The sequence below is a fragment of the Schistocerca cancellata genome, chromosome 7, assembly GCF_023864275.1.
Source record: "Schistocerca cancellata isolate TAMUIC-IGC-003103 chromosome 7, iqSchCanc2.1, whole genome shotgun sequence".
NCBI classification, from domain to species: Eukaryota; Metazoa; Arthropoda; class Insecta; order Orthoptera; family Acrididae; genus Schistocerca; species Schistocerca cancellata.
In genome coordinates, this window is record NC_064632.1 from 466,760,846 (window position 1) to 466,783,287 (window position 22,442).

The 22,442-nt window shown below is 40.8% G+C and overlaps 1 protein-coding gene across 2 annotated transcripts in view; it reads left to right on the top strand.

Annotated features, from left to right (window-relative positions):
* The window catches only part of LOC126092425 (ATP-binding cassette sub-family G member 1-like), a 325,835-nt gene that overhangs the window by 99,091 nt on the left and 204,302 nt on the right, over nt 1-22,442 (top strand). The window contains exon 1 of one of the 2 annotated variants that reach the window (XM_049908018.1): nt 20,485-20,544. The exons of the other annotated variant lie outside the window; for it this stretch is intronic. The gene's annotated coding sequence lies outside the window, so the exon portion shown is untranslated. Of the gene's footprint in view, nt 1-20,484; nt 20,545-22,442 lie in introns of those variants that run through there. 2 annotated transcript variants of the gene reach the window in all.

A 22,442-nucleotide genomic window follows, 5' to 3' on the forward strand; every position in this document is an offset into this window, starting at 1 on the left:
ACAGCTCCGTACTTAGTAATCGTCTACAACCTCTCGCTCGTAGAGAAATGCATACCCAAAGGCTGGAAAGTTGCACAAGTCACACCAATACCCAAGAAAGAAAAGAGTAATCCGCTGAATTACGGAGCCATAATGTTAACATCGATTTGGAGTAGGATTTTGGAACATATCTGTGTTCGAACATTATGGCTTACATCGAAGAAAGCGAATTTGACACGCAGCCAACATGGATTCAAAAATATCGTTCTTGTGAAACTCAGGTAGCTCTTTATTCTCACGAAGTAATTAGTGCTATCGAAATGGGATGTCAGATTGATTCCACATTTTTAGATTTCGAGAAGGCTTTTGACACAGTTCCTCAAAAGCGACATCTAACTAGATTCCGTGTCTATAGAGTATCGTCTCAGTTATGCGACTGGATTCGTGATTTCCCGTCAGAAAGGTCGCAGTTCTTAGTAACTGATGGAAAGTCATCGAATAAAACAGAAGTAATATCTGCATTTCCCCAGGGAAGTGTTTTAGGCCCGCTGCTGTTCCTGATCTACATAAACGATTTAGGAGACAATCTGAGTAGCCCTCACAGATTGTTGCAGATCATGCTGTCGTTTTTACCGTCTTGTAAGGTCATCAGGTAATCAAAACCAACTGCAAAATGATTTAGACAGGATAACTGTATGGTGTGAAAACTGGTAACTCACTCTAAATAATGAAGAGTGTTAAGCCATCCACATGAGTACTTTAAGGAATCTGCTAAATTTCGGTTACAGGGTAAAACACACAAATCTAAAGGCCGTAAATTCAAGTAAATACTTAGTGACTACAATTACGAATAACCTTAAACTGAAACGATCACGTAGATAATGCTGTGGGGAAAGCAAACCAAAGACTGCGATTTATTGGCAGAACGCTTAGAAAATCTAACAGATCTACTAAGTAGACTGCTTGCACTACGCTTGTTCCCCCTCTCCTGGAGTATTGCTGTGCGGTGTGTGTACCACATCAGATAAGGTTGACTGGGTGTTGTGTGATGTCCTTAGGTTAGTTAGGTTTAAGTAGTTCTAAGTTCTAGGGGTCTGATGACCATAGGTGTTAAGTCCCATAGTGCTCAGAGCCATTTGAACCAGATAAGATTGACGGAGGACATCGAAAAAATTCGAAGAACGGTACCTCCTTTTTTTGTATTATCGCGAATTAGGGAAGAGAGTGCCACGGATATGATAGCGAACTTGGGTAGTAATCATTAAAACAAAGGCGATTTTCGTTGCGACAGGACCCTCTCATGAAATTTCAATCGCCAACTTTGTCCTCAAAGCGTGAAAATATTTTGTTGGCGCCCATCTACATAGGATGGAATGATCATCATTATAAAATAAGAGAATCAGAATTCGCGCGGCAAGATTTGTGTTCGTTTTTCATTTGCGCTTTTCGAGGGTGGAACGATAGAGAAATTGCTTGAAGGTGGTTCGATGAAACTTCTGCCAGGCACTTAATTGTGAATTTCAAAGTAATCATGTAGATGTGGATGGATTCCGAAAGCATCGTCATACAAAATCTATCTCTTGTATTTCTAACATAACGTACTGAAAGCTTTGGATCAAGGCAGTAAGGTAGATGCAGTATTTCTTTACTTCCTAAAAGCATTTAACTCAGTACCATGCCAATGCTTATTAACGAAAGCACGATAATATATGCCATCAAACGGTATTTGTGATTGGATTGATAGATTCTTGGGAGATAGGATACTATATGTTATCTTGGATACTGAGTCATCGATAGATATAGAAGTAGCTTCTACTGCATCAAAGACTTTTGCAGATAATGCAGCTATGCATACTGAAAGACGGTATGATAAAAGGCTGGACAAATATTCATTCAGATCTTGGTCACATTTCAAACCGGTGCAAATAACAGCAGTTTACTTTAAATGTTCAGGAACGTAAAACTGTAAATTTCACAAAACTAAAAATGCTAGTCTGTACTACAATTCACAGTTGGCAAGCGTCAACTTATACAAATACCTGTGGATATGAACTGGAATTACCACATAGGCTGAATCGTATCTAAAGCAGTTGGCTGACTTTGGTTCATTGGTGGGATATTAGGAAAATAAAATCAGTCTACAAAGAGCATTGGTTACAAAACAGCCGTGTGATCCGTCCTAGAATATTGCTCAAGGTACGTGAACCATAACAGTTAGGTGTAACAAGGTATACTGAAGTATGCGAAGGAGACCAGCACGAATGGTCACAGGTTTGTCTGACCCATTGGAGAGCGTCGCGGGGATACTGTTCTGAAAACCCTGACCTGGCAGACGCTTGAAGATAGACGCCAACTGTCGCACGAAATCCTACTTTCCTACTTACAAAGCTTCAAGAACTAGCAGGGAAATATAGGAATATAGAGCAACCCGCTACGTACCGTTCGCATAGGGACTGCCAAGGCAAAATTACACGGAGATGACAAACGTCGTGGGATAGCGATATGCATGTATGCATATGTCAGTAGTACTGCGTACATAATGTATAAGAGGGCAGTGCATTGACGGGGCTGTCGTTTGTACTCAAGTGGTTCACGCGAAAAGGTTTCCGACGTCATTATGACCGCACGACTGAAATTAAGACTTTGCACGCAGAATAGTAGTTTCCATTTGGGAAATCGTTAGGAAATGCAGTATTCCGGGATCCACAGCAAAACAGAGCCGAGAATACCATGTTTCAGGCAATATTTCTCACCGCGGACAACGCAGTGCCCGACAGCCTTCACTTAACGACCAAGAGCAACGGCGTTGCATAGAGCTGTCAATGCTAACAGACAACCAACACTGCGTGAAATAAGCGCAGAAATCAGTATGGGACGTACGACAAAGGATATCCGTTACGACAATGCGGCGAAGTTTGGCATTAATCGGCTATGGCAGCAGACGACCGACGCGAGTGTCTGCTAAAAGCGCCACATTGCCTGCAGTGCCTCTGCTGGGCTCTTGACGATGTCGGTTGGACCTTAGACGACTTCAGAACTGTGGCTTGGTCAGATGAGTCCTGATTTCAGTTGTTAGGAGCTAATGGTAGGGTTCGAGTGTGGCGCAGACGCCACGAAGCAATGTACCCAAGTTGTCAACAAGGCACTGTGCAAGCTGGTGGTGGCTCTGTAAGGATGTGGGCTACGTGTACATGGAATGGACTGGGGCCAATTGAACCGATCATTGACTGGGAATGGTTATTTTCGGCTCCTTGTAGATCACTTGCAGCCATTCGTGGGCTTCATGTTATAACAATACCTCCACTAACAGTTAAGTAGTTCAAAAATTATCACGTCGCGCACTCAAAGTATGATCTTTTTATTGCGTAACTAACAGGTCTTTAATGTGGCAGGTATTGCTACATCAATTGATTACAGTCACTGAAGAGAATTAACAATAATATCACTATCTTGTATTTGAAATCCAACGACGATCTCGCTCTGGCTTTGGCAAATAATTAAAATTGTTGTCTAGGTAGCATGACTATCGCTGTTGGTGCGAAAGGCACTCGGATGTTAATTACGCCGACTTGAAGAACTTACGAAGACAATCATTCAGGATTAATTTGATGATTTATGTTTTTCACTGCAACGTGCTTCATACTTTTTTAAACAATGGTCACTTGAAAATCATTCTTGACACTCACTTTTCAGAAAAATTCACATTTATTAAACTTTTTATACTTTCGCATGTTCAAAACATTACTTCATCGTACAATTTAGCAGCCGTTACTGCTCTTAATAAAACTCACAACATTTTTCACTGTCCACAACTCAGACTCATCTTTTCATTTCCAACACAAAGTCAAGACTGTTCAAATTCAACACAAAAACTTGACTACTCTGTACGCTTCCGCGCCAAAAGTCACAAACCAGCATTAAAGATAACAATAAGTACAAAGATATCCACACTAGATATTATATCGATTTCAACATCTCAAAATGTCGACGTACATACATATAAAAATGAAACCAAATTTGAATAGAGTGAAAAATATGAGACCTTACGTACAAAAAATATTCATTAATCTACCGTATCGAAAAATAGGGTTGGTGGGTGGTAATGGTTTCGCAAATAAAGAACCATTACAATGTCCACAATGTGGGATTTTTATGGAAGACAATGCGCCATGTCACCAGGCCACATTTGTTCGTCACTGGTTTGAAGAACAAGCTAGACAATTCGAGCGAATGATTTGGCCACCCATCGAACATCTATGGAGCGTAATTGAGAGGTCAGTTCGTGTACAGATTCCTGCACCGGCAACGCTTTCGCAGTTATGGACAGCTATAGAGCGTGTTACGACCCGTGGTCTAGAAATGCCGGCACGGTAGCTCAGCGTGTTCGGTCAGAGGGTTAGCAGCCCTCTGTAACAAAAAACTGAGTTAATCGATCAACAACGAACTTAAACGGATGTCTTACGACGTCCGCCCCGAGCAGATTCAACGAACAAAAGCGAACAAAATGAGATTAAAAAAAAAAAAAAGAGGGTAGTGTCTTTGATTCATAATCAAAACGTCTTCGGTCCCGGGTTCGATCCCCGCCACTGCCTAAATTTTGATAAACAATCAGCATTGGCGGCCGAAGACTTCGGACAAGAAGTCAGCCTCATTCTGCCAACGGCCTTGTCAAAGAGGGCGGAGGAGCGGATAGAGGTTCAGGGCACTCTCTTGTCCTAGGGGTGGAAATTGCCCCTAAAGGCGGAAGAATCAGCAATGATCAACGACATGAGGATGCAGAAGGCAATGGAAACCACTGCATTAAAGACACGTAACGTGTATCCACAGGACATGTGGCCTGTAATTGAAGAAGTGTCATGATGATCTCTCCATTGGCAAAAGATTCCGGAATAGTCCCCCATTCGGATCTCCGGGAGGGGACTGCCAAGGGGGAGGTTACCATGAGAAAAAGATTGAATAATCAACGAAAGGATAACGTTCTACGATTCGGGGCGTGGAATGTCAGAAGCTTGAACGTGGTAGGGAAACTAGAAAATCTGAAAAGAGAAATGCAAAGGATCAATCTAGATATAATAGGGGTCAGTGAAGTGAAGTGGAAGCAAGACAAGGATTTCTGGTCAGATGAGTATCGGGTAATATCAACGGCAGCAGAAAATGGTATAACAGGTGTAGGATTCGTTATGAATAGGAAGGTAGGGCAGAGGGTGTGTTACTGTGAACAGTTCAGTGACCGGGTTGTTCTAATCAGAATCGACAGCAGACCAACACCGACAACGATAGTTCAGTTATACATGCCGACGTCGCAAGCTGAAGATGAACAGATAGAGAAAGTGTATGAGGATATTGAAAGGGTAATGCGGTATGTAAAGGAGGACAAAAATCTAATAGTAATGGGCGACTGGAATGCATTTGTAGGGGAAGGAGTAGAAGAAAAGGTTGCAGGAGAATATGGGCTAGGGACAAGGAATGAAAGAGGAGAAAGACTAATTGAGTTCTGTAACAAGTTTCAGCTAGTAATAGCGAATACCCTGTTCGAGAATCACAAGATGAGGAGGTATACTTGGAAAAGGCCGGGAGATACGGGAAGATTTCAATTAGATTACATCATGGTCAGACAGAGATTCCGAAATCAGATACGGGATTGTAAGGCGTACCCAGGAGCAGATATAGACTCAGATCACAATATAGTAGTGATGAAGAGTAGGCTGAAGTTCAAGACATTAGTCAGGAAGAATCAATACGCAAAGAAGTGGGATACGGAAGTACTAAGGAATGACGAGATACGTTTGAAGTTCTCTAACGCTATAGATACAGCAATAAGGAATAGCGCAGTAGGCAGTACAGTTGAAGAGGAATGGACATCTCTAAAAAGGGCCATCACAGAAGTTGGGAAGGAAAACATAGGTACAAAGAAGGTAGCTGCGAAGAAACCATGGGTAACAGAAGAAATACTTCAGTTGATTGATGAAAGGAGGAAGTACAAACATGTTTCGGGAAAATCAGGAATACAGAAATACAAGTCGCTGAGGAATGAAATAAATAGGAAGTGCAGGGAAGCTAAGACGAAATGGCTGCAGGAAAAATGTGAAGACATCGAAAAAGATATGATTGTCGGAAGGACAGGCTCAGCATACAGGAAAGTCAAAACAACCTTTGGTGACATTAAAAGCAACGGTGGTAACATTAAGAGTGCAACGGGAATTCCACTGTTACATGCAGAGGAGAGAGCAGATAGGTGGAAAGAATACATTGAAAGCCTCTATGAGGGTGAAGATTTGTTTGATGTGATAAAGAAGAAACAGGAGTCGATTTAGAAGCGATAGGGGATCCAGCATTAGAATCGGAATTTAAAAGAGCTTTGGAGGACTTACGGTCAAATAAGGCAGAAGGGATAGATAACATTCCATCAGAATTTCTAAAATCATTGGGGGAAGTGGCAACAAAACGACTATTCACGATGGTGTGTAGAATATATGAGTCTGGCGATATACCATCTGACTTTCGGAAAAGCATCATCAACACAATTCCGAAGACGGCAAGAGCTGACAAGTGCGAGAATTATCGCACAATCAGCTTAACAGCTCATGCATCGAAGCTGCTTACAAGAATAATATACAGAAGAATGGAAAAGAAAATTGAGAATGCGCTAGGTGACGATCAGTTTGGCTTTAGGAAAAGTAAAGGGACGAGAGAGGCAATTCTCACGTTACGGCTAATAATAGAAGCAAGGCTAAAGAAAAATAGGATTTGTCGACATGGAAAAAGCGTTCGACAATATAAAATGGTGCAAGCTGTTCGAGATTCTGAAAAAAGTAGGGGTAAGCTATAGGGAGAGACGGGTCATATACAATATGTACAACAACCAAGAGGGAATAATAAGAGTTGACGATCAAGAACGAAGTGCTCGTATTAAGCCCCCACTCTTCAATCTGTACATCGAGGAAGCAATGATGGAAATAAAAGAAAGGTTCAGGAGTGGAATTAAAATACAAGGTGAAAGTATATCAATGATACGATTCGCTGATGACATTGCTATCCTGAGTGAAAGTGAAGAAGAATTAAATGATCTGCTGAACGGAATGAACAGTCTAATGAGTACACAGTATGGTTTGAGAGTAAATCGGAGAAAGACGAAGGTAATGAGAAGTAGTAGAAATGAGAACAGCGAGAAACTTAACATCATGATTGATGGTCACGAAGTCAATGAAGTTAAGGAATTCTGCTACCTAGGCAGTAAAATAACCAATGACGGACGGAGCAAGGAGTACATCAAAAGCAGACTCGCTATGGCAAAAAAAAAGGCATTTCTGGCCAAGAGAAGTCTACTAATATCAAATACCGTCCTTAATTTGAGGAAGAAATTTCTGAGGATGTACGTCTGGAGTACAGCATTTTATGGTAGTGAAACATGGACTGTGGGAAAACCGAAACAGAAGAGAATCGAAGCATTTGAGATGTGGTGCTATAGACGAATGTTGAAAATTAGGTGGACTGATAAGGTAAGGAATGAGGAGGTTCTACGCAGAATCGGAGAGGAAAGGAATATGTGGAAAACACTGATAAGGAGAAGGGACAGAATGATAGGACATCTGCTAAGACATGAGGGAATGACTTCCATGGTACTAGAGGGAGCTGTAAAGGACAAAAACTGTAGAGGAAGACAGAGATTGGAATACGTCAAGCAAATAATTGAGGACGTAGGTTGCAAGTGCTACTCTGAGATGAAGAGGTTAGCACAGGAAAGGTATTCGTGGCGGGCCGCATCAAACCAGTCAGTAGACTGATGACCAAAAAGAAATAGAGGCAGCATGGCTCAATATTTCTGCAGAGGACTTCCAACGACTTGTTGAGTCTATGCTACACCGAGTTGGTATACTACGCCTGGCAGGAGGATGTCCGTAACGATATTATGAAGTATCCCATGACTTTTGCCACCTCATAGTATACTAAATACAGCGCACTCGGAGGTACTTGAATAATCGTTCCTCGAGCGCTCCGTACGCGATTAGAACGGAAATCCTAATAAGTGATACAAGAGCAGCACCCTCTGCCATGTGCTTCACAGGGAGGTACTTGAATAGGTACTTGAATAATCGTTCCTCGAGCGCTCCGTACGCGATTAGAACGGAAATCCTAATAAGTGATACAAGAGCAGTACCCTCTGCCATGTGCTTCACAGGGATTTGCAGAGCATACATGTAGATTCAGTGCAGAACATGGGGACTGCATCCCTTCAACGTTCTCCGAATTCCTAAGCCTTGTTGATCTGAGCCTTCGTTTCCTGCGTAACGACTCATTATCCGCTATACCCACCGGTCCTTTCCTCCAAATTCTTTAGTCCAAGTGTTCCGACTCGCTTTCTGTTTCCGCATACTCTCTCTGGCACAAATCGCACACAAGCTCAAGACAATTCTCTATCTGCTCATCCACACTGAACACCTTCGTGTATCCTAATTCGGCGGAAATAGAATCCAACAACACAACTGTTTCCGTCCTTGATTTGAAATCATGGTATTCAATTGCATCTATACATGTCGCCGGCTCTGGACAAAACCTCTCCAGCTCACATAACTTCAACACTCTTATACGCAAAAAAGCATGGATTGAGAATAAACGAGAAAAAGACTAAAGTGTGGTATGCAATACAGAAGCAGAGTATGAACCTCTGAGAATGAGAATTGGAAGAGAGGAGCTGGAAGTGATAGAGGAATTTACCTACCTGGGAAGCAAAATCACAAGGGATGGTAAAAGTCGGAAAAAAATTCTGAGCAGAATACAACAGACCAAAATTGCATTTAATCGGAGAAGGGACTTACTCACCAGCAAGAACGTTAGTCTGAAAATAAGGAAAAGTGTCATGAAAGCTTTCGTTTGGAATTTGGCCCTATACGAATGTGAAACTTGGACAGTTGGAAGAGAAGAGAGAAGACGGCTAGACGCCCTGGAGGTGAGGTGCTATAGAAGGATGATGAAGATCAGCTGGAGAGACAAAGTAACAAATGAAGAGGTGCTTAGAAGAGTACAGGAAACAGATCTCTGTGGAGGAACATCCAAACAAGAAGAGACAAACTTATAGGGCACATCCTAAGACACAACAACATCATTGGAGCAGTAGCAGATGGAGCTATTGAGGGACGGAACCGGCGGGGGCGTCCAAGGATATCATAGATGCAACAGATCATGAATGATGTTGGATGTAACACGTACGTGGAAATGAAGAAGAAAGCAGACAGAAGAGGACAATGGCGCTCTGCTGCAAGCCACCTTCAGGGATGAACACTAAGAGAGAGAGAGAGAGATGATTGTGAAGTAAATGCTTACAGGTCACGTAAATACATAAAATTACTGCTTACCGTCGTTGCAAAGAGTTCAGCAGTGAGTAGGCTGACGAAGCTCAGTGACGCTATTTGAGTTGACAATAAAATTCCTGTAATTTATTTCCACATAATGTTGTCAAAATAAGTCTGCATTAGCCCCTTTACCATTCATGCCAAGAAATTTAAGCTGCTCACATGGTATCTGCTTTTTCGGAGCTACAGTTATGTGAAAAGCGGGGGTAACAATTTTTGACGTGCTTACAAAGCAATGATGTCAAAACATTGTAGAGTAGCAAACACAAACAATGTCGTTCCCTGCAGCGCGACTGCTTTGTTGAGCAAGTTGACAAGTTCAGCCTCTGGATGTTTGTTTCCTTCGTGCCTACGAAACATGTTACGGGACTATCAGCGGCTACCCATTAAAGGGTAGCCGTTTTCACGATAAGCTCCACGACAGACTGTTTCGCATTCGGTAACATGCCATCGAATTCCACCACATCCGATTGCACTAATATTCGATATGCATTCTTTAAGAGTGGATACCTAACTGAACGTCCTTCATTGTTTGCAACTCCCAAGATTTCTCCTTCGATATTATTGGTGCGAACATTTTTGATCACTGTGGCGCGCAGTTTGCCATTCGGTGTTCACGGTGCAAGTTGATTGTTTTGACGATGTCATGAGTGTCGACGATGCCCATTTTGTGATATGTAATACATACATCCCACAGAACATTAATCTCTGCAGCTCCCGGACACTCATCTTCTGTCAGCCTCCTGATGCATATGGTGATTCATTAGCAGCCAATATTTTCCCTGTCATAACTATTCACACGACACTTTCAAATGATCCTTACTGAAGACTGAACCTGCGACCTCGCGCTCAAGGGGTTCATTGTCAGTAATGTTTCAGGAAAACTACCAATCGTTTGGTTGATTCCGTCTGTAAATGGCTTCGCTTTTCAACATCTACATAATGCTCCTTCTACCACAACATTGCAACACTGGTGTGAATGTTACCGTATCTCCGCTGTAGTTTGGAAAAGTAATCAGAGTGTTTGGGGCACTTTCACGGATATTTCCATCATGCATTCCAAACATCAGAACATAATCTACTGATATAATTCGCACACTATACATCTGATCTATGACAACTGCTGTGACACAAGTACGAGCTTATGGAATTTCAAAATGAAATTAATTTTATGTACATGCGCGTACTCTTGACCCGAAAACCGGCTACAACAGTTAGGGTCGCTTGCTGCACATGCAGAATATGAAGGTAACTGGAATTTATGGTTGACGATTTTGGTTTTGGCTATTGGAATCCAAAGGCTGTCTGACTTCGCTGAAGGCGATATCGGTGATTCTGTGCATTACTATTATCAAGTGCCGTATTGGTTCTGTCATCTATCACGAATGTATCTAAATGATTTAAATTTTATTCAAATACATGCCACTAGTGACATACAGGATGGTCGGAAATTCCCGTTACAAACTTTTAGGACATGTATTGAGTACAGAACATTTTGAATAGGAACCCATGTCCAGAATCGTATCGTTTCTGTTCTACGGCAGTTTCAGTTCAGATGTGTACTTCGTCAACGTCTGCTTAGGGCAAGAGAAACGTCTCAGAGTTTCCTGTCCTGGTATGCAACAGGGTATACAAGATGACGTCTACTACGTCAAACGATCCCCAGATGTCACTTATTGTCCACTTTGCTGTGAGACCGAGTCACTACCTGTGCATCACCGATAGAGGAAACATGGTGCAGTACACGTTTGCGGAATACACAGACATGTTCCTTGTGAATGGCGAAGCTGGAGGTAACGGAAGAGCTGCTAGTCGGCTGTATCACGAACGTTTTCCACACCGTCATACTCCATCGCACAAACTGTTTGCCCAAGTTACACAACGGCTACGAGAAACGGGTACCTTCACCGTGAGGAGGCAGGACTGTGATGCTCCATGGCAGCTTCAGAGGAATGTACGAGTAGTTTGCCTAGATGAAGAGGATTTTGCAGGATAGATTAAAGTTGAGAGCTGCATGAAAAAAGTCTTCAGTCTCTAGAACACAACACCAAAAATAGCAACAAACGGTAACAACTCTGACGTCATTATTTACACTACATAAAATCGAAATGTACTCTTACCATTAGTGGCGCATTTCTGTTACAGTTGTGGACACAGGTCTCAAACTACGAGTCAGTAAATGGGGTAAATGGTGTTTCTTTTCGCTTGCACTTGTGGAAGTCAATCTGTCTGTTATTTTGTTTCCAATGGAAGATATTTCTTTTTCTGCCTTACCTTAACCAACTTCCTGCAACTTTCTGTGGTTTACGAGTTCCACCTGTTTCTGACAGCAGACGTGGTTATTTGGTTAAAATTTTCTATGCCGCCAATCAAGCTGGAAGCTCATCCATATAGGTACATCTTATAAAGAATCTACGTGATATCAATCATTGTAACTTACATACTTTTCCATCCAGTCGTAGTGATTAACACTAATGTTGCATTTTATAAACAATTCACAACAGATTGCGTCATATACAACTGCTTGACTATCAGTACTTAACTGTCGTCGGCGTCAGTTGTCCAGGAGATGATTTTGTGCTTCATGATTAATATCATTAAACATCTGGGTCCATTTTCCTAATACACTGCAGTAAAGTCTGCTTCTTCATGTCACAGGCTATACCTATATTTTCGTCCAAAAAAATGTTGACAAACGGCTTGAATTACAAAGAATTGTTCACAAAGACTGTGACAGAAGAAATTTCTTTGAGATAACAGCTGAATGCTTCTTACAAGTAGGAATGGTTTGATACAACTCAGATAAAGAACTAACTTTGGGTGTGCTTTGTGCAGACTTCCATAATCTCTGATTACAGCCGGCCGCGGTGGTCTAGCGGTTCTGGCGCTGCAGTCCGGAACCGCGGGACTGCTACGGTCGCAGGTTCGAATCCTGCCTCGGGCATGGGTGTGTGTGATGTCCTTAGGTTAGTTAGGTTTAAGTAGTTCTAAGTTCTAGGGGACTTATGACCTAAGATGTTGAGTCCCATAGTGCTCAGAGCCATCCATCTCTGATTACACGCCAGAATATTTTAATTAAATCTGAATTTTAATTGCAACACAAATTTTAACAAATGCATTTATTTTCTTATACAAGGAAATTAGAGAAATCAAACAAAAAACAGACAGTAAGTTAAATAATTAAGTTTTTGGAATAGAACCCTTGAGAAAACTTAACTTTTAAAAGTTAATCATTTTCGAACAAATGCGTTTTCTGAGAAAATAAAACTTTTAGTGCAAAAGGATAATAATAATCTGCTACTTTTGTACATGACAATTTCTGTAGTGTTTCGGTTTCAAAGAAACTTACATTTTATTATTTTTTTATATGCGTAACTACAAACTTAAATAATTCATTTTTGATTAAATAAACTGTATGACTGTAGTCAGCAGAGAAAAAAATTAAATCTTGTAAAATGAATTTCCTCATATAAATGTTTAAATTGAGTGTTTTCACATTTTTAGTATAGCGTGTTGTAACTAACATTTTGAACAGAACATTGATTATTTGATTATTAATTTATGAATTTAAAAGAAAATCTGTTATTAATTTCATATCCATCACAACTTTTATTATTTCTATCCTTCCCAAATTAAGTAGTATCAAGATGAATCTTGAGAAATACTACGCCGACTCATCGTATGAGATCGTGACTAAAAAGGATGCTCACGATATATTTTATTGACAGATAAGAAAAATATTATCACTACATAAACTCGTATATATCGTATGCTTCATCAGAAAACGTGTATCCTGAATTATGAGACTGGAATTGTATCAAAAAGTACGAAACAATTGGTGGTATCGAACAAATTATATTCTTAAACTGGCCTATATCCAGATAGTTTAAACTAAAGTGAAAAAAGTCAAGGGATATCTTCTAATATCGTGTCGGACCTCATTTTGCCCAGCGTAGTGCAACAAATCGACATGGTGTGGATTCAATGAGTCGTTGGATGTCCCCTGCAGTTATATTGAGCCATGCTGCCTCTATAGCTGTTCATAATTGCGAAAGTGTTGCCGGTGAAGGGTTTTGCGCACAAAATGAACTCTCGACTATGTCCCATAAACGTTAGATCGGATTCATGTCGGACGATCTGGGTGGCTAAATTATTCACTCGAAATGTCCAGAATGTTCTTCAAACCAACTGCGAACAGTTGTGGTCCGGTGACATGGCACATTATCATCCATAACTGAAGTCCAGGAACGGCTGAAAATGGTCTCCAAGGAAGCCGAATATAACCATTTCCAGTCAATGATCGATTCAGTTGGACCAGAGGAGTCAGTCCAGTCCATGTAAACACAGCCCACGCCGTTATGGAGCCACAACCAGCTTACACAGTGTCTCGATGACAGCTTGGGTCCATGGCTTCGAGGGGTCTGCGCCACAATCGAACCCTGCCATCAGCTCTTACCAACTGCAATCGGGACTCATCTGACCAGGCCACGGTTTTCCAGTTGCCTGTGGTCCAACTGATATGGTCACGAGCCCAGTAGAGGCACTGCAGGTGATGATGTGGTGTTACCAAAGGCACTCGCATCGGTCGTCTGCTGCAATACCCCATTAACGCCAAATTTCGCCGCACTATCCTAACGGATTCGTTAGTCGTACGTCCAATTTGATTTCTGCGCTTATTTCACGCAATGTTGCTTGTCTGTCCGCACTGACAACTCTACACATACGCCGCTGCTCTCGGTCGTTGAAGGCAAGGCTGTCGGGCACTGCTTTGTCCGTGGCGAGAGATGATGCCTGGAATTTGGTACTCTGGGCCGCTCATGAGACTGTGGATCTCGGAATATTAAATTCCTTAACGATTTCCAGATGGAATGTTCCATGCATCCATCTCCAACTGCCATTCCGCGTTCAAAGTCTGTTAATTCCTGTCATGCGGCCATAATCACGTCGGACACCTTTCAGATGAATGTGAGTACAAATGACAGCTCCGTGAATACACCCCTATAAACCTTGTATGCGCGATACAACCACCAACTGTATTTGTGCATATCCCTATCCCATGACTTTTGTCAGCTCAATGAATGACCCTCAGGCAAGTAACTAAAATGTATCCTGTGTTAAACATAGGATATAATTTTACTATTTAATCCTCGAAAAGTTAGCTGAGAAATTTTTAAAACCTAATCGATTAAGGGGGGTAGGACGTGAAACGGGTACTTAAAGCAGGAGAGGCACCACAGGACATTTTAATTTCCACTGTCTCTACTTTTACAAGTAAATTCATAAAACTTTGTCAGCATGACCAGGAAGGATTCAGGATTCACACTCGTAGCAGCGGAAGTTAAAAACATAACAAAATAATGTTTTTTACATGTGAAATTTCATCATTTTTTCACTTACTTTTGGCTGCATTTGTTGCTATAGGTACACTTTCCTTCATAAGTAAGAGAGACTGTTCGATGAATTTTGCACTGCATACAAACCATTCTTACAGGCGTCTGAAACTCTAGAATCTATTTAATTTATGAAAAAATGAATGAGCTGTTACGTTTTAAACTTTATGTTCAGAAAAAAAATCAAATTTTGTATTTAATTATCTCAATTTTTACCACAGTTTTTAATAGATTTGGAAAATTCTAGAGTTTCATACACCTGTAAGTATGGTTTGTATGCTGTGCAAAATTCATCAAAGAATCTCTCTTACTTGTGAAGAGAAATGTACCTATAGCAACAAATGCAGCCAACAGTAAGTGAAAAAATGATGAAATTTCATATCTAAAAAAACATTTAATTTGTATTGTTTTTGCACTTCCACTGCTATGAGTGTGAATCCTGAATCCTTCCTGGTCATGCTGACGAAGTTTTATGAATTTATTTGTGAAAGTAAAGACAGTAGAAAATAAAATGTCCTGTGGTACCTCTCCTGCTCCAAGTCTGTCCGTTTGACGTCCTACCCCCCTTAAAAGTACGTTGTTGTTGTTGTGGTCTTCAGTCCTGAGATTGGTTTGATGCAGCTCTCCATGCTACTCTATCCTGTGCAAGCTTCTTCATCTCCCAGTATCTACTGCAACCTACATCCATCTGAATCTGCTTAGTGTATTCATCTCTTGGTCTCCCTCTACGATTTTTACCCTCCACACTGCCCTCCAATACTAAATTGGTGATCCCTTGATGCCTCAGAACATGTCCTGCCAACCGATCCCTTCTTCTAGTCAAGTTGTGCCACAAACTTCTCTTCTCCCCAATCCTATTCTATACTTCCTCATTAGTTATGTGATCTATCTATCTAACCTTCAGCATTCTTCTGTAACACCACATTTCGAAAGCTTGTATTTTCTTCTTGTCCAAACTATTTATCGTCCATGTTTCACTTCCATACATGGTTACACTCCATACAAATACTTTCAGAAATGACTTCCTGACACTTAAATCTATACTCGATGTTAACAAATTTCTCTTCTTCAGAAACGCTTTCCTTGCCATTGCCAGTCTACATTTTATATCCTCTCTACTTCGACCATCATCAGTTATTTTGCTCCCCAAATAGCAAAACTCTTTTACTACTTTAAGTGTCTCATTTCCTAATCTAATACTCTCAGCATCACCCGATTTAATTCGACTACATTCCATTATCTTCGTTTTGCTTTTGTTGATGTTCATCTTATATCCTCCTCTCAAGACACTATCCATTCCGTTCAACTGTTCTTCCAAGTCCTTTGCAGTCTCTGACAGAATTACAATGTCATCGGCGAACCTCAAAGTTTTTATTTCTTCTCCATGGATTTTAATACCTAATCCGAATTTTTCTTTTGTTTCCTTCACTGCTTGCTCAAAGTACAGATTTAATAACATCGGGGATAAGCTACAGCCCTGTCTCACTCCCTTCCCAACCACTGCTTCCCTTTCATGCCCCTCGATTCTTATAACTGCCATCTGGTTTCTGTACAAATTGTAAATAGCCTTTCGCTCCCTGCATTTTACCCCTGCCACCTTTAGAATTTGAAAGAGAGTATTCCAGTCAACATTGTCAAAAGCTTTCTCTAAGTCTACAAATGCTAGAAACGTAGGTTTGCCTTTCCCTAATCTTTCTTCTAAGATAAGTCGTAGGGTCAGTATTGCCTCACGTGTTCCAATATTTCTGCGGAATCCAAACTGATCTTCCCCGAGGTCGGCTTCTACCAGTTTTTCCATTTTTCTGTAAAGAATTCGCGTTAGTATTTTGCAGCTGTGACTTATTAAACTGATAGTTCGGTAATTTTCACATCTGTCAGCACCTGCTTTCTTTGGGACTGGAATTATTATATTCTTCTTGGAAGTCTGACGGTATTTCACACGTTTCATACATCTTGCTCACCAGATGGTACAGTTTTGTCAGGACTGGCTCTCCCAAGGCCGTCAGTAGTTCTAATGGAATGTTGTCTACTCTTGGGGCCTTGTTTCGACTCAGGTCTTTCAGTGCTCTGTCAAACTCATCACGCAGTATCGTATCTCCCATTTCATCTTCATCTACATCCTCTTCCATTTCCATAATATTATCCTCAAGTACATCGCCCTTGCATAGACCTTCTATATACTCCTTCCACCTTTCTGCTTTCCCTTCTTTGCTCGGAACTGGGTTTCCATCTGAGTTCTTGATGTTCATACAAGTGGTTCTCTTATCTCCAAAGGTCTCTTTAATCTTCCTGTAGGCAGTATCTATCTTACCCCTAGTGAGATAAGCCTCTACATCCTTACATTTGTCCTCTAGCCATCCCTGCTTAGCCATTTTGCACTTCCTGTCGATCTCATTTTTGAGACGTTTGTATTCCTTTTTGCCCGCCTCATTTATTGCATTTTTATATTTTCTCCTTTCATCAATTAAATTCAATATTTCTTCTGTTACCCAAGGATTTCTACTAGCCCTCGTCTTTTTACCTACTTGATCCTCTGCTGCCTTCACTACTTCATCCCGCAAGGCTACCCATTCTTCTTCTACTGTATTTCTTTCCCCCATTTCTGTCAATTGTTTCCTTATGCTCTCCCTGAAACTCTGTACAACTTCTGGGTCTTTCAGTTTACCCAGGTCCCATCTCCTTAAATTCCCTCCTTTTTGGAGTTTCTTCCATTTTAATCTACAGTTCATAATCAATAGATTGTGCTCAGAGTCCACATCTGCCCCTGGAAATGTCTTAAATTTAAAACCTGGTTCCTAAATCTCTGTCTTACCATTAGATAATCTATCTGAAACCTGTCAGTATCTCCAGGCTTCTTCCATGTATACAGCCTTCTTTTATGATTCTTGAACCAAGTGTTAGCTATGATTAAGTTGTGCTCTGTGCAAAATTCTACCAGGCGGCTTCCTCTTTCATTTCTTAGCCCCAATCCATATTCACCTACTACGTTTCCTTCTCTCCCTTTTCCTACAACCGAATTCCAGTCACCCATGACTATTAAATTTTTATCACCCTTCACCATCTGAATAATTTCTCTTATTTCATCATACATTTCTTCAATTTCTTCGTCATCTGCAGAGCTAGTTGGCATAAAAGTACGTATAAAAGCGTTTAGTAAACTTGGTGAGAATATGTCACGTCAGTTGCATTGCCAGTACATTCAGTCGGGTGGTTTTGAGCAGACGTATGCAATGCGTTGATTGGCATTCGTCGGAACCCCCCTCATGGTACGGCTGAAGGCCGTCTGGTTGTTGCCAAGTCCGTCCGAGTGTGCTGCGGCGGTGGGGGTGGCATCTGGCGGGAGCGGCCGTGGTGCGTGGCGACAGCTGGCGGCTGCTGCTACGTAACGCCTTGTTTACCGCGCTGAGCCACGCCGGCACGTGACCACGAGTGGCTGCCACTGGGGCCGACGACCTCGGCGCGGCGGGACAAGCCGAGTCTACCCGATCCGGCCTTGGCCGGCCTGCCGCAACTCGGCCGTGGTTTTGGCACGCTGCTGCCGTGCCCAAACAGCCCCACGCGCGGGCGACGCGTATGTTAGCGCTCCTCTATCCGGCCTCCTAAAGCCCGTTTTACACGAGCGACTTTCTGGTCGAAATCGATTACTCTAAGCGGGTGGACCTCTTATACCTGCGTGGAAATCAGCAGTCAACCACGACGCGAGTGTGGTAAGTGTGGGGTTCTTAATTTCCGAGTTTGCTGCACACTGTGCATGAGCAGAAACAAGGGTCTATGGCGGCGTATGTTAAAATCGAAAGTTAACTTATTCTGGGCGAGCTCACTTCTGTTATAGAAACGGATTTTGTGCTTTCGCGTCTCTTTAAATCCTTATTGTGGTGGTTGCTTTATTTTTAGAGACACACTGAAAAATTACGCAAGGACCTGATATTTTTTCCTACTAGTACTCTATGATAGACGAGATGTCTGAAACCTATGTATTACAGAGAAAAAGCCTACACTACGCAGAAATGAAATCCCAAATAGATGAAGTGTTGTAGTGAAAATTATTTCGACCGTGAAAATGTCAGATTTTTTTGGCTGGAAAAACAATTTTCTATGTTATTTGACACTTAGGAAGAAAACAAGATACGAAAGATTAATAAAAAGACGCTATTTACTGAGTTCTAGATACTGTTTGATGCGTTTGCACTTCGGAAGTATATATTTTCTCGAGCAAATAAATGTGCACATCTATGTTCTGAAATTGTTGAACGACAGTTTTTCTATCTTTCAGTTCGTGGGAGTGTAAAGAATTTGCCCCGCGACCTTCATCAAGAGCTTCCACTATGAAATTAATTCTGCTTCTAACAATACCACCACTTGCAAAGTAGGTTAGAAATCAGATTAATAATGTTGCTCACGCAGCATATGTTCGCTTTATCGGGCAACATCAAAGTTATTGACTGTGGATGGTATCGTCAGAATGGAAATAATGAAGTCACTGTAAAAAAGTCATTAATTTTGGCACTTATCTCGAATGGATTCCCACGTAGATTTCGTCGAAGTTGTTATGGCTCATCTTGTTGATTCTAGGGTGATTCCACTTTGACTGCTAGAAGGTCCAGATCTGTATTTTACCAATATTTGAAGACCTAACAAATGCTTTTTTCAGGAAATTCTTAATGATCAAACAATCCCAGGTCAGAACGATGGTATGGTAGAAATAATTTTTGACTTGGTGTTCACGATCCACATTTTTATTAAACTTCTTGTAAATTCACATATACTTCTTCTTAATTGTCAAATCACCCAGAAAACAGTTTTGTATCAATCTTCATATATTTAATTTCCACTTTAACCAAACACAAGACTTGACTTTTGTTTTACAAAGTGAAATAACAACTTAACTTCTGCAAAGTGAAACAAAGACTGCCCTGTGCGCATTCGCGCCAAAACGGTCACAAGTAGGTCTAAGATTATGACAGTCTCACAGAAATGAATACACGCAAGAACCATACCACCGTAATATATCGATACATCGGAGTACCTATACATTAATAAAACCAAATATGAATATTGTCACAAAAATATGTCTGTTACTTCGCAGAAAAGTAGTACGATATTACTGGTATCGAGAACTGAGGTTGGAGTGCCGTAATGGTCACGTAAATAAAGAACCATTACATGCTGTGGACATTGATAAACTCTGTAATCATTGCTTCTTCCAGTATTGTGCTGCTACAATATATTTCTATTTTTTCATGAAAAAGGATAGTCCCTCATAACCTCATTTTCACCGTTAAGATGTCAAACTGTAGAAGAGGCAGCTCTCACAATACGCGCTCTTTTGGTGCTGATGTGTTAACGAAAATGACAACTCGAAACCGGCGAGTTTCTTCACAGAAATAAAACGCAAGGGCACTGCAATAGACTCACTTGTCTGAGTAGTCAATTGAGACAAGAGTTCAAAAATGACTGCAAGCGCTATGGGACTTAACATCTGAGGTCATCGGTCCCCTGAAGACGAAAGTGTACCGTGCATTTGGGGATTTACAGAAATAAAAGACTTCGAGTTACCACTCTTTATTTCACGTACGTTGACTACTAACGTAGAACATGGTCACATGCGAACAAGCGAAAGTGTGTAGGAATTTCTTCTCTTTCAAACTCCTTTAACACGAGCGACTTTCTTGTCTCAGTCTACTACTCGCGACAAGTGAGTCTACCGCAGCGCCCCTAGTGTTTATTTCTGTAATGAGTCCTGCCTGTTATGAGTTTTCCTTTACACATCGGTGCCAAAACTGCATGTGTTGTGAGAACTACAATTTGACACATCAACGGTGAAAGTGAGTTTATGACTTGTGAGAAACTACACTTTTTCAAAGTCGAAATGCAGTAACAGAATGTAGGAAAACCAGCTGTAATAGTGTGTTAACGAAACGAACACCAAAGGAAAGTTCATAATGGACGTTCTGGACGTAGATCGTGTGCAAGTTCTCCACTATGAAACTGTAACATTGCCGCCTATGATTACGTGAAATTGACTTCGTATTCTGAATCTGTCAATCAAGAGCATTAACTGTTAAGTAAAATTATTGATTGGAACTTTGACTTTGGTGATAACGTTATAAGAAATCTAAGCAAAATTACATCGTTGCTTTAATCTCAATTACTTTCATAAAAGTAAAGAATTATAACAATACTGTTAACTTTCATTTGCTTCAAAACTGCAAAATAGCCACAGCCCACAGTTAGCTTGGAAACAATTCGTTAGGTATTTTACTGGCTGTGAAAAGTTATCAGACTTCCAGAAAAATAAATGATTGCAGGCTCTAATAAATGTAATACGCAAATAGTAATCATGCACAAAACGGCTTTTGATATAATCACAAAGTAAACGAAAAGCTTCCGTATTTAATTAAATCACCATTACTGAGTCAAGTTATCTTTTCTTTTTATCTAAAATAAGAGAAGGTCTTCATATGGCGTTGTTGTAATGCATAATTTTAATGGACATTCTATCTACACGCGTTAATAAGACTCACATTAAATAATACAGCTCAGCGACAGCGGTCAAGAAAGCTCCAATTCCTAGAGAGACTTGACAACAGGAGAGATCTAGTTGCATGAGAGATCTAACCATAAGAGGGACCTAATCGTAAGAGTCTTTTCGCATTGTTCTGTTGTATTTATAACTGTTCAATAGACACTAACGTTTTTTGTCATTCGCAAGGGATATCGATGATTACACGATTCGCATGTAGCTGCCGTTCACAGACGATAAACTGTTAGTAAATTAAATATTATTTATATTGGATCTACTTGATGCCGTCATTGTATAGATAATCATCTTAATAAAAACACGGCTGTGACGCCACAAAATAATGGGAAATGTGTCGTACATCTACATCTATTTGCTCGTCAAATGTATGCTTACATACTCATCAAACAATATTTCAGAGGTAATAAATCTGTCTAGCTTGTTTTCTTTACAAGTGCTAGATAACATAGAAATTGTTTTTCTCATTAACAGACCTGACTTTTTCATTGTTCAAACAGTTTTCATAAAAAACTTTTATCTATTTACTTTCTTACTTATATATAGTGTAATTATACAGAGTATAATTTTTTCTTTGTCCAAGTGTTGTAAAATGTAAATACTTTTTCCCTTACAGATATTTCGTCTCTGTTGTGGGAAAACACTAGTAGCAAAAACACCAGGCCCCTCGTGCAGCCCTTTGCAATGTCTCACAAAAACAAAACATCAAAATAAATATTAATAAGACACAAAAGCATAAAATCCACTACTATATAATGGACGAGAGGTCGGTGAGAATAGGTTAAGTTCTTATGTTAAAAGACGAATCCATAGCTTCTTGTTGCTGCGCAGGTGCAGTCTAGATTTCAGAACTCCACGCTCTGCACAGTCAGTTTGTCGCTGCTGTCACTAATCCACTAGCGACATGTTTGGCAGCTCATTCATATGCAAGTCGGTGACGCACATCCTCAACGAGTAGTCGATTTCGACCAGAAAGCCGCTCGTGTAAACCGGGATTGAACGATGGTTCAAGGAACTGCAATGTTTCTTCCCAGTCATACTTGGTGGAGAAAAACAACCTGATATTAAGATCTCAGCAGGGCAGTAGACATCGAATCGAGAACCATTTTCCAGATAACCATAGGTCGGGTATGCACTCTGTATTGGCATCACAAAATGACAGCCAATTAATAACGATCGCGCATA